This window comes from Octodon degus, unplaced genomic scaffold (genome assembly GCF_000260255.1).
Source record: "Octodon degus isolate 3935 unplaced genomic scaffold, OctDeg1.0 scaffold00037, whole genome shotgun sequence".
NCBI classification, from domain to species: Eukaryota; Metazoa; Chordata; class Mammalia; order Rodentia; family Octodontidae; genus Octodon; species Octodon degus.
The window spans coordinates 1,110,633-1,123,987 of NW_004524613.1; the positions used below are offsets into that span (position 1 = coordinate 1,110,633).

General features: G+C 43.3%; 1 pseudogene; it reads left to right on the top strand.

The window, feature by feature from the left end:
- The first annotated feature begins 12,920 nt into the window (after positions 1–12,920).
- Positions 12,921–13,355, top strand: part of LOC101584010 — a 21,430-nt pseudogene continuing 20,995 nt past the window's right edge.

A 13,355-nucleotide genomic window follows, 5' to 3' on the forward strand; every position in this document is an offset into this window, starting at 1 on the left:
TATGCAGTGTATTATTTGTTGAAACTGTCCTTCCGATTTGATTTGAAACTGTCTCATTGCTATCTGTTTGTCAATAAAACTTTGAAAAAAAAAACAAATAAGACACCTACAAAAAAAAAAAAAAGAAAAGATTATCACCATAAACATACTTAATTTTATACCTTTGAAGACCTGAACACACAGAAGGCATGAATACATTTATTTTCATTTTTGTTTTTTGTGTTTGGGGGTGTAGAGGGAATCAAACTCAGGACCTCAGGCTTGCCAGGCAGGCACTGTGCCACTGAGCTAAATCCCAAGCCCCACTGAATAAAGTCAGTACATCATGAAATCAGCAATAATGAGTGTCACAGCTATATGGAAAACTTTGTCTCTTCATTTAGTTTTGCACCAAGACCATCTTTTAATAAGAGGACCTTATTGTTTGCCCACAGAGAACTTACCTTTTTGGTGGCAACCAATGTAAACATATTAAAAAATATTTGACAATATTCATTGAGGTATATTTCCCATGAGGCAGTGAAAATTACTGAGGTTCTCATTAGTGCATAAAGACCAGAATAAATATTTCCAGGCAACTGCTCCTTTATCCACCAATGGGAGTCTTGTCCACCTGCTGGCCTTGCTTTTCTCATGCCCAAAGGGTCCCCATTTAATGATCCTAACAGAAGAGCTTTACTTTTAGATGACCAATGAGAGCTGGATTATCACAATTAACACATTATTTGACAGCTGAAAGACTCCCAAATTATTTTGTACACAAACCATAATAGGCATCGCATTTGGAAAACCGGTGTTGACATCATTCTGATTGTCTGTCATCATAGTTATTTTCTCTCATTGCTGAGACAAAATACCCACCACCCAAAGTTAAAGGGGGAAAGATTTATTTAGCTCACAGTTTGAAAGGTTTCAGGCCATAATTGGCTGGCTCCAAGGCAAGAGGGGCACATGGCAGAGGGATAGCAAGTGAGAAAAGAGACAGCCTGTCTGCCCTTTTTATCTTATCCAGAGTGCTAAGATTAGGGTGGTGCCAATCCAATTAGTGGACTGATCCAGGATTCCTCACACCCATAATCCCAGCACCCTTAATCCCAGCACTGAACCATGAATCAATCACAAACTCTAGATTCAGCTACCTCTGAAAAGGCCTCATCTAAAAGTACATGAGGCTTTGGGCTGAGAACATCTAGACACAGACCATAGCAGCTGGCAACCTGAGTGGAAGCATGCACTTAATTTTTTATACTTATTTTGCCTATCAGCCAAGTTAAATTGTAGCCAAGTTAAAATAAATATTTTAACCTACACAAACCATTTTCCATGGAAATCCCCCCAAAAAAGCCTCAAAGAAAATAGCTATAGATGTTGAAACTAGTCACCACACAAATTGAAAAGGCACACAGACAAGTGCATGAAAGACAACAGTTTATAAACCAAGGTGCACTCAGATATATTTGGCCATGGTCTTTTTATGAATCAGGCATAACTATTACTTTAGTACTTGTAGTAAACAAGACAGTAGCGAGAATATTCACTCACTCTGCTTAGACAGAGGCAAACCAGATCTATTTACTGTATCTTAGTGACAAAAGAAGTAGTTAACCGGATTGTAGGATCTCATATCAGGCAATATTTTCTGAATGGCTTGACTATTGGTAAAGTGGGTGTATTGCATGGAGACTGGCATGGCAACAGAATCCTGTAGCCAGAAAACTCCAGTGCAGCCTCTTTCTTAAGGAAATACCATTTTCTGTAAGGATATAGATTAGTCCTTTTGCTGAATGATTACTTGAGTGGCCTTGATAACCCTCCCTGGGGTGTGATCCTGCCAGACTTCAGTACCTACTCCTGGCATGACCTTGGGTCTGTGACATTAGGCTGGAAGAGTCCCTATAAAGTAGGACAAGAGTTCCAGGAGGTTTGAGAATCACAGTGGCCCTAGGTAGGAAGAGTGTATTTCCAATTGCTGGTAAGTGACACTCTAGTACCATCACAAAAGCAGCTTAAATAAGGAAACCTTCCAATGGCAGTTCACAATAGGGGTAAAGACTACTGCGCAGTTAACTTCCTCAAGGTTCACAACTTTAGGATGGGATGAAAGCTCACCCCAGTAGGACACTAGAACTGAGTGACTCACACCATTAGCACAGAGGAATGAATATAAAGTGTTCGCCCTTCACATGTAGTTACCTGAGGTTCCTGTGGAACAATTATGATATTCTTACATGGGAGCCTTGTAGTCTGTCCTGGACATTGTCTGGACCTTCTTTCCTGGCACCAGGGTGAGGAACTACCTCATCCCTCTCTGGGAATGAGGGCAGTCGCTCCTCACATGGTGAGGGCCCTCTCCTATGTTCTGACGTATCCAGCAGGGGCAGGTGGTTTCAGCAAACATTCACATGCCCAGCATTGTTCGCCTGCACACCAAGTAAGTTTCATCAGTCAATTGGCTTGTTTTGGTTGTGGGGCCCGCTGGAATTTCAGGAGGCTTTTCCTCATATGTGGAGCTGAAAGGCTGATAAAATACTGCCTTAGGATAATCTGGCCCCTACACTCAGAGTCTAAATTGGTACACTGACGCGCCCACCCCCTCGCTTGCTCACCGCTGCTCTCCAGCTCCACCAGGCAGCCGCACTTCTCCCCGCCACTGGCTGGCAGCGCAGAGCAAAGGCCGAGCCCAGGAGGGCGCAAGGGCTACCGCAGGTGTTCCAGGTGCGGGTTCTGGGAAGCAGAGCCTCAGCCCGCGGGTTGAGGCTGCGGGGTCCTAGGGAGGGGCTGTGGGGACACGGGCGGCGCCGCCGAGGCAGGGTCTGTAGAAAGTGAGCCCTGGATTGGCGCTGGGCTTCCGAGGGGAAGCCCGGGATCGCCTGGAACCTAGAGCCCCCGCTTTATTTCTGGATGGGGCGGGGCGAAAGACCCTGACTTGAGAAGCGGGGGTGGGCAGGGAGGAGGACCTGAGCTGGAGGGTCAGGGGAGTCGCAGAGAAACTGCAGAAGGACCCAGAGCTGCTGGAAGGGCTCACGCCTTATATGTGGCTCTGGTGGAGAAACGCCTGTCTGGCAGCAAAGGGATCCTGGGCGGTTGATCCGGAACACTGCCCCTGTCTAATCTGCTAAGAATACACTTTCCTAAATCAATGATTGGGATGGAAGATTAATAAATTCAGCTATACTTAGGTAGACTGAAGAACTTTCTACTGTTTTAAGAGATTATAATTGTAGCCTGAATCATCTGCTAGGAAACATGACTGCATCTATGAATGTAATATTATCCACTTGTGATCTGGGATAACAAGCATAGAAGAAAGAAGACAACAAAAGAGAATATGATATAAAAAGAAAGAAGAGTTGAAGGTGATATTTTACAGAAGAAAAACAAATCATTTGGAAACACAGACGACCTCAGATAGCCAAAACAATCTTGAGGGGAAAAAAATTAAAGTCATCACAGTTCCTGATTTTAAATTATATTACAAGACTGTAGTAATCAAAATATTGTGCTACTGATGTAAAAACAGACACTCACGTGAGTGGAACAGAATATATAGCCCAGAAATAAACCCAATACTACACAGTCAACTGATTTTCAACAAGACCCAAAAGGGAAAGTAGTCTTACGCTCATGGGAAAAATGGAACCCACAAGCAAGAGAATAAAATTGGGCTCTTATATAGAAGAATCAGCTCAGGATGGATTAAAAGACACATGATGGAAAACCATAAAATTCCCAAGGCAAGAAAAGCTCCTTGCCATTGGCCTTAATATTGATGTATTTTGGATATTACACCGACCTCACACAACAATTTAAAATGCACAAGTGAGACTACATCAAACTACAAGTACAAGAAAAAATGAGCCTGAAAAGGCAGCCTATAGTTAAGAAGAAAATGTCCGTGAACCATATATACCTAGGAGAAGATCGATATTCAGCAGAACTCATGTAACTCAGTAGCAAAAAATTCCCCAAATCGTTCCATTAAAATGGACAAAGATCTAAACAGAAGTTCTTCAAAAAAGGCTTAAGAGAGCTGGCCTGATAGCTCAGCGGACTAAAGCGCCTGCTTATGTAGAGCACAGAGGACCAGGGTTGACCTGCAGTACTGGCCCCGCCCGCAGGGCACGCTGAGGGCAATTGAGGCAGAGCGTGGTGGAGCACCTGTAACCCCAGCACTTGGGAAGCTGAAAACAGGAGAATCACTATGAATCTGGTCTAAGTAGTGAGACCATGTAGACCCTGTCCTAGGTTGTAATAAAAAAAAAAATTTAAGTGATGGAGAAGCTGCAGAGAACGGGGAACCCTTTCACATGGCTTTAAACAGTATGGGGAACAATATTGGGAATATTATGGAAAAACAGTATGAGAGGTTTCTCAAAAAATTAAAATTAAAAATAGAACTATCATATTAAAATAAATAACCATATTTACAGAGGGCCTCTCTTCAAGCTGAAGTTGAAAAGTGACTGGATATCTTTGGGGCCCTGACTAATAATGGACCTGACATCACTTTTCACAGGTTTGGGCATTTCTTGTCATATACCAGCTAACATGGCCTTGATGTATCATTTTCATTTATCTTCTCTGCCCCCTAAGTTATATCTTCACCCAGGCCCTTCCTGAGACCCAAATAATGCTGCAGTCAACCGATTATCAGAAGGTGAAGCTGCCAAGACTTCACCATTGGCCTGCTTTGAAATGTTTATAATCTTTTCTTTTCTAGTGCTGGGCAAGAAGATGAGGTTGAATAAGATATCTCATAAGGTCAGACTGGAAGCCACTGTTAAGGCTTGGAAACTGTCAGCAAAGTTTTCAAAATCCACAGAGAATCTATCTGTTGTAATCAGTGGTTGGCAAGGGAATAGATTTAGTGCAAGACACACAAATTTATTGATTATCTTACAGTATTTACCAACAAAGTCAAATGTAGAAGAGGGAGAAATATTTATCTGTGTGCTACAGATCTAAGTGAAAAGATTGTGGGTCATACAGCAATGTCCCACATGAATCCAACTGACAGCCCAGAGTCTGTGGCAGTGTTCCCCTGGAGTCCAGCTAAAGGCTGAGGCCTGCAATATGGTCTTGTTCAAGTTCATATTGGGAGGCTGAGGAATCCATGATGGAATACAGAATGTTTTGTGCTGGAAAGCCAAAGGGCTAATGCTAAATGCTAAAGAATTGTGCTGAAAGGCTGAAGCATCAGTGTCAGAAGGCTGCACTGGAGCCAGAAGTTGACACTCACATGAGAGTGAAGACTAGGACTCCCCAGTGAAAACAGCAGTCATCCCCAGTGACAGTGATGACCTCAGCTCTTTCAACAAGTACAGCTGAGTTCATGTCACGAAGTCCAACTGCAGCAAAGCTTCTCCTGGGAACCTAGCATCACGCAACCCTTCCCTTGCATTCTCCTTTTACACCATTCTGACAACCATCTTCAGGTGAGTCTTCCATGCCTGGATTCATGGGAACTCAGTGTAGCTGAGCATAGATGTTGGGCTTAGAGGTGCGCTTCCCTGAGTCTAGGACCCTATGGTAAGTAGACCCAGACCAAGTGTGATGTGGACTCAGGAAATGGCCTTTAGCTCCCAAGGGTACAACCAGAGCAGGTGGCTGAGAAAGCCATCTCCAGGAAGGAAGAGTTGAGAAGGGGAGTCCTCTATAGCCTCAGCTCTGAGTGATGATGTCTTTTGGGTACAGATCAGGCCTCTGGAAGAAGGGCATAAAAGCTTGAATATAATGCACCTCTGACCATTTGTCTTGTTCCTTAAGGTACAGATATAGTTAAACTATGGCATCTATTTCAGGTTGTCAATGACAGGCCATGTCTGAATTTCCGAAAATGGGCAAGTAGGCCATTTTTATTTCCTAGAAATATAAAATGATCTTTTTCAAGGGTCGTAGAGTGGAACTCATTCCAGTGGTCAAGAAGATACCTGAGTGGGACTCAAAAAAAAAGATGGGATTCTTACCATCAGTAGATAGAAAGAACAAAAATTAGGATCTAAGTTTAGCCCTCAGGGTTTAGCCTGGTCAGGCAGTACTTCCCTCCATGGAGTTAACCTGGCAGGGCATTTTCTTCCAGGGGTCTAACCTGATGAGGCTAAATTTACTTGAGACTGGACATCATTATTTTTCTTTATTTTAAAAAGTTTTTTAATGGCCAGAGAGATAGCTCAACAGCATAAGCACCTGCCTGGCAAGTGCAAGGTTGTGAGCTCAATCCCCAGTACCACAAAAAAATTAAAATAGATAAAATAGAAAGTAAATTTTTTTAATAAAAACAATATGGAATTTCAAAGCAAGATGATAGGAAATTAACAATGGTTATTATATTGCATATTGTTATCTTCAAAGTAGATTTTTAGATTACCAGATATAGGCATGTAAAATTGACCAGACAGTATAAGCACTAACTGTTCTTTTCAATCAATGAATTAATAGAAATGAATGGTACAATTATTTTAGCTAATCCCTTCCCTCCCCTTCTGTTCCTGCTTTCCTCTATCCCAGTTTTTCTTTTTTATGAGCAGTTTCTTTCCCTTTCACTATATCTGTTCTACTTTTTGGGTCTTACTTACTCTTTCTTACTCTAGAGAGACAATATGTGTAAATCATTCATTTTAAGTGAGCAGCAGCGCTACTTCCTTTGCACCCATTGTATTTCTCCTATGACACAGCTCAGCTTCTGGCTGAACTGCTCCGAAGTGGAATGTCTTAATGCCCAGATGTCCCTGACCCAAATGAAAAGGGAATAAAAGCCAGCGAGATAGCTCAGTGGACTAAAGCGCCTTCTCAGGCAAGCTTAGGCAAGTGCAGGGACGGTGTTTCAATTCCCTGCACTACATGTCATGCCAGCCCTGCCCCAGGGTGGGCTAAGCCAGCCTGTCTAGGCATGGTGGCGCATGCCTGTAGTCCCTGCGCTTGGGGGCTGAAAGCAGGAGGATCACCATGAGTCTGAGCTGCATAGTGAGACCCGGCAACAATTAAATACACTTTTTTAAAAAGGAACAAGAACCTCTAGAGAAAACTCAGTTCAGCAAATTGAGCCACAAAGCATGCACATCTGGAGGCAAACATCTGAAAATGGAATCAGGCACTAAGCAGATTCAGCCAACGCTGGTCAGTCATCCTTTTATACAGCAGCTTCAACTTACAGCCTCGGATATCACAACAAAAGCAAAACTGAATTTTTTAAAGAGGACACCAAATCAATGTTAGTAAAGTACTCCAGGAAGAAAGAGCTCTAGACAAGGCTTTAGGACCCAGAGCAGTTGAGGCAGGGAGAGCTGGCTCCACTGCTCATTGGGCTGCAGTCCCCAGTGGCAAGAGGTTAAAACTGGCCAATTTCTCTCTTCCCATGCAGGAAGACACCATGGCCCTCAGCCTTGGTTTGAGTTGTCCAGAACCAACAGCTAAGCTAATGGAGCACTCTAATACTTGAACATCTAAGGACGGGGTGAGAAAAGGAAAAGAAAAGTAACTAAACCCCATGGAAAGGAAGCACTCCACACAAACCCCTGACTCCTGAGGAAGCACAAACACTATTGATGCTAAACACAGAGCTGCCCAAGACGAGGGCAAGTGACCCAGAACTACACAGAGAAATCATGAGTTCCAAAGGGTGAGGCCAAAGCATCCATGTGTCACCTTCTCCCCTGCTGTGCTCCACTGCTGCTTATCCATGCAGAGGCCTGTTCTGCAGACTCCAAAGTGGTCCTTCCCTACTGTGTGATCAACCCCAGAATATTGGCCCAACTGACACACAGGGCCCCTCCTGTCTCCCATAAGGACAAAAGCCTTTTCTCTCACAGTCTAGATTTTTCCACATGGCAACTGGTCCACTTCTCCCAGAAACCCATTTTTCACCCAGCAAAAGGAAGAGAGAGGGTAGTCCTGTGGCTTGAAGAGTTACCTTCCTTGTTGGCTAGGTTGTCTGGTTGTCCGATTCTGCAGAGGTCTCCAAGGGTCTCTGGATTAGTGATGTCTTCAATGTCTGGTGAGGATTCCTGAGGTTTAATAATGTCCTGACTATCTCACCAGATTTTATAGTTGATCTGGCAAAATACAGTCCTGATTCTTGTGTTTCATAAAGAAATAATTGCCAAGTGTGCACCTCATTGAACGTAGTTTAGTAGCTACATTTATTAAAGATCATGGTATATAACCACAGGAACAGGGAGAAGGGTGAAGGGGGAAAACGGGGCCTTGATCACTCTGTTTCTAGTATTTAAGGGGTCAGATACCATGTTCTGAAGTGCCTTCCACTGTCTCTATCACTGGTGTCAGTCATCTGCTGATCTAGATAGTTGCTCACACTCAGTGACAGTCCCTGGTTCCCAGGGCTTGAGTTGGGTGTGCTGTACCCAGGAGTCCAGGCCTGGTACATTGTGAGCTGATGGAGTTGACAAGATCATGGTGTGTTTTCCTTCTCAAGTTGATCCTAGGGAAGGAGATAATAAGGGAAGAGACTACCAGCACTAAATCTCTGGGCTGGAAGATAAGATTTCCTTTCCCATAAGGTTGTGTTTCCATTACCTGTTGAAGAGTCTGTTGGAATTTAGCCAGTGAGGTGATATACTTTTGTAAAACACTTATTCTCTATCAAAAAGAAAATCAGTAGTGAGAAACAGATATCAATAAAACATTTAAAGTGGACTGAGGCCTAGAATTTGAGATGTATTTCTTATTTTGATAAGAGCAACAAGTAGTGAGACCTCTGTAGATGAGTTTCTTGGGCCATATGTTGAAGACATCTCTTTAGGATCTCATCCATTTTTTAATTTTCCTAATGTTGTGGTATTCATTCACAGTGAGGGTGATAGGAAATATCCAGTGCCTGAGAGTCACCCCCAGTGACTATTGCTTTAAAAGAAGGCCCACTATCACTCTGTGAGCTCTTAGGAAGTCCAAATTAGGGGATAATTTCTAAGACCAAAACCTTTATTGCCTGTTGTGCTTTTTTTATTTACTATGGTTTGTGTCTAGATGTCCCCCTTAAAGCCTCATGCAGCTATGGATACAGGCTTCTAGAGTTTGTGATTGAGTCATGATCCAGTGCTGGGATTATGGGTGTGAGTCCTACACCCACACTGGGGCAGATAGCCTGCACACTATATAAGCGAGAGAAAGAGGCTTGCTTTCTGCTGCTCCTCCATTTTTGTCTTCCTGCTTGTGCTGCTTTCTGCCCCCATGAACTGTTGCCCTCTTCCATGTGCCATTCTGCCTTGGAGCCAGTCAAATATAGACTGAAACTTCCATAAACTGTGAGCTAAATAATCCTTTCCTTTCTTAATTTTGGGTGTCAGGTATTTTGTCCCAGCCATGAGAAAAAAATAATTAAACACTATTCCATATTGAAGGTATCAACCCTGTTTGTAAAAATATTTACCGAGGCCAATAGGTATGAAGGTCACATACTCCTTAACATATGAGTAAAATTGAGCTGTTACTCTTTTCCAGAGTTTGTATTATGTCTCTGTGTACATGACAGTGGGCTATAGCCCACTTAAAAAGATTATTCTTTTGGAAGAACTCACATGTCTTATCTGTTCTGTTGTCCAAGAAAGTCCCTTTCCTATGAATAATTTTGAGGTCATCTTGTGAGTCTTGTTCCTTCCCAAGAAAAAAGTTTAATGTAAAGATTTAATAATTTGTCATTAACATCAGGAAGGACTAGTTTACCATCATCTGATTGTAACCATGTTGATGAAAGGAAGTGACCCCCATTGAAGAAAGCCCATTCAATTTCTAATAGAATATTTAAGGGAGAGTGTATAATCAAAGAACCTTTTGTGGATCAAAAAGGACCTGAAGGGAGGGCACAACTCATTTGTGGTGCCCTTTACAGTGCATTACTGCTCATCTTAGGATACTTTAGAGGAAATCCACTGGCTGTTGGATAGCTCCTTTCTTTCTGCATAGCTGCTTGAGTATGCAGCACTAGGAAAGCATACCTTGAATCAGCATAAATATTGCTTTTTGTTCTTCACTGAGTTGTATAGCCCTGGCTGTAAGGCCTTGTAAGCTCTAGTGTCTGAGACTAGCTGGACACTAGTCTCAGAGGTAAGTGAGGAACTTTTCAGTGTTTGATGCAGAGTCAGTACTGCACACCCCCACACACACTTTTTGTCCCATTTTCCATGAAGGATCTGCCTTCACAGAAGTTCAAATCAGGGTCAGAAGGTTTTCTAATAAGTCTTCTCTGACTTTGTATGGAGAAGTATCTGTTCATGGCCATGTCTTTTAGCCTCAAGTTTCTCATTTTCAGGCAGAATAGTGACATTTTAAGGAGAAACATGTCTTGATTGAATAGAGGGTCCTTCTAGGAATATAGCCAGTTGTCATAGAGCCCTTTCTGGTCCTCATCTTGGTCTGAGAAGTTTATATTTGTAGTCCCATGGATAAGTTATTGGAATCTCATTGAGTTAATTCCAATGTACTATACCCAGTGCAACCCATAGCAAGAACAAAGACACCAAGGCATGTTCGTAGTTATGAGGAGGCAAGGGGTCCTACGTTCAGCCGTGATGATGGCCATCTGGAAAGAAGGCCTCATCCAGGGCCAAACCTGGGTTTTATTCATTCATGAAGACAAGAGTGGCTAGAAGATGACTGACTGAGAATCATGGGAAGTAGGTTAGTGCCATGAGCTGGGCTAGGTAGAAGACCCATATTTACTTCTGTAATATTCAGAGAGAAGGATATGCAAAGAATAATTTGCATTACAAAATTGAGATAGTGTCTAATGTTTTGAAGTCAGTGTTCCAGCTCTGATGTGTAATCTTTCAAGTCCCAGGAAGTCATAGCCTCTATCTCGAGGCTCCATCCCAGCCAGCAGCATAGAGTATTGGCTCTTCATCCTGTCTCAACCTGGCTCATGCTAGAGAACAGCAGGTGAGGGTTCCAGGGGAAACATGCCTACTTTATTCAAAGACTACCACCAGCACTTTGGCTAGACCAATAGGCATGGCTGAATGCCAATCAAAAGGATAAGAAAAAGTCCTAGCCAGCTCTATACAGATTGATGCATGGAAACAGAGCCGGGCTTGGCCAAAATGAAGACAATTGCTCCTCTTTTAAGGAGAGTCACCCAGGCAGTCCTCCACAAGTTGTCTGATATCCATAGGCTCTCTTTGGAAGAAAGAAGCCCTGACACATTGTTAATTATGTATATTGAGATCTTTGCTAAAGTCAGCCTGGATGCCCCTATGGCACCTACAGTGCTAAGACACTGTTATGAATTATGCCTGGATGTCCCCTCAAAGCCTCATATAGTCATGGGCATAAGCTGTTCAGAGACAACTGAATCTAGATTTTATGACTGCTAGTTCATTGTCTGCTGCTGGATGTAGGGATATGAGTGCTATACCCACCCTAAATCTAGTAGCCTACATACAATATAAATGAGGTGACAAGGCTTACTCCCCTCTCTGGTCGCTTTTTTAAAAAATATATCAGTTAATTAATTAGGTTCTTAATAAGAAATTTCAAACACTAACTTATGAAGATAGATTTAATTTGTCAGAGCAAAAACAGATCATAGGTAGCCCCGGAGCTGGGGAACAGCTTTGATTTTTGTGAGTGACAAATTTAGCAATGACAAATTTCTGATGTGTTCTTCACAGAGGAACACGATTAAGGCTAAGAGGCCCAGTCACAAGTAGCAAGCCATTGGCCAACTGCTTCAGAAAGACCACTCTCTTGCCTCTGTAATGCCCAGTGAGGATAATCAAGATGGTGCTGGGAGTGATGCTAGCTCAAAGTTTCCTTACATGCTGACTGAAAGGTTTCTTGCTGTGGTTCAAGAGCTTTTGGGGCATATCTTCAGTAGGGTAGTAACTAGGCATTGTTCAAAGCTGAACCACCCAGGTACCTGCATTCTTGTCCCCACTGACTGGTTTTGTGATCATAGCAAGAATTTTCTCCTTCTTTTTCCTTTCAACCTTTGATTAAGCAGCTGTGTACTTTCCCTTGTACAAAACTTTTCTGGAATACATAGCAGATCTGAACTATCGACCAATCCCCCTAACCCAAAAAAGGTTTTGGCTGCAGTAGGGCTGCCCTTTCTTGGACATTTTTACCTTCTTCACCTTACCCTTTTTACTAGTACCACTGGCAGAAGTCTTCTTGGCTTCAGGTTTCTTCTCTTTAGTGTCTCTCTACTCAGTTCTTTTGCCCAACATCTTTCAAGATCTCTCTGGTTGCTTTTGCTATCTCTCATCACTGTGGAAATGTTGTCCCTCTTCTACATGACTCTGCCTTGGAGCCAGATGATTGTGGACCCAAACTTCTACAAACTGTGAGCTAAATAAATCTTTCCCTCTTTAACTTAGTGTGTCAGATACTTTGTCTCAGCAATGAGAAAAATGTAATTAAGTCAGATACACAGGCCATCCATTTGCTACAGCTTTTCATTCATGACTCAGATACCCTATGGGCTATTGAGCAAGTCTTCGATCCTGGGTAAGCACTCCCAAAGCCACACCCAGTCTTTCATCTACATATAGATTGAAGCTATGTCCTGTCAACAGGTTCAGTGCTGGGGCATTTAGAAGTGCTTGTTTAAGCTTCTGGAATATGAATGTATGCTTTGGGGGGCTTCCTTTTTTAGGCTGGTAGAGGTGATATGCAATCTCACCATAGGCTGCTATGTGAAGGCTTTTGCCTGTAATCCCTAGGAAACTTCTTAGCATTTTTAGGGTCTGGGGATGTGGGAAGGGAAATATTGGTTTGATTCTCTTGTCCTCCAGCCTTTGGGTTCCTTTAGATATGATAAGGCCCATTTATTTTACCACAAGACTGTAAAGTTGTGCCTTACACCTAGAGACCTTGTAACCTCTGTCAGATAGAAAATTTAGCAGAGCATGGATGCCCTGGCCAAACAGCTCTTCTGAAGGGGCACAAAACAGTACATCATATACGTAATGCAGAACTGTGATTTTGAAAAATTCAAAATATACCAAGCTGTGGGAAAGCACTTGCCCAACAAGATGAAGACTGTCTCTGAACCCTTGAGGAAACACTGTCCAAGTCAGTTGAGAGGCTTGGTTGAGATTATGACTTTATTTGATGAAAAGAAGCCATTGAGTCCTAGCCCAGGTCCGGTGAGTGTGCGGAGAGTTTCCTGCTACCCTGCGCAGGCGGGACCAGTCCCAGCCCAGGCGCAGCGTGGGCCGGACCCTCTCCCAGCCCCTCGGGCCACCACACACCACTCCGCAGTGCCTCCCCCACCCCGCCCGCCGAGTGGGATTTTCTGCCGAGCTCCAGGAGACCCCAGACCCAGTCCTAGCCCAGGTCCGGTGAGTCTGCGGAGAGTTTCCTGCTACACTGCGCAGGTGGGACCAGTCCCAGCCCAGGCG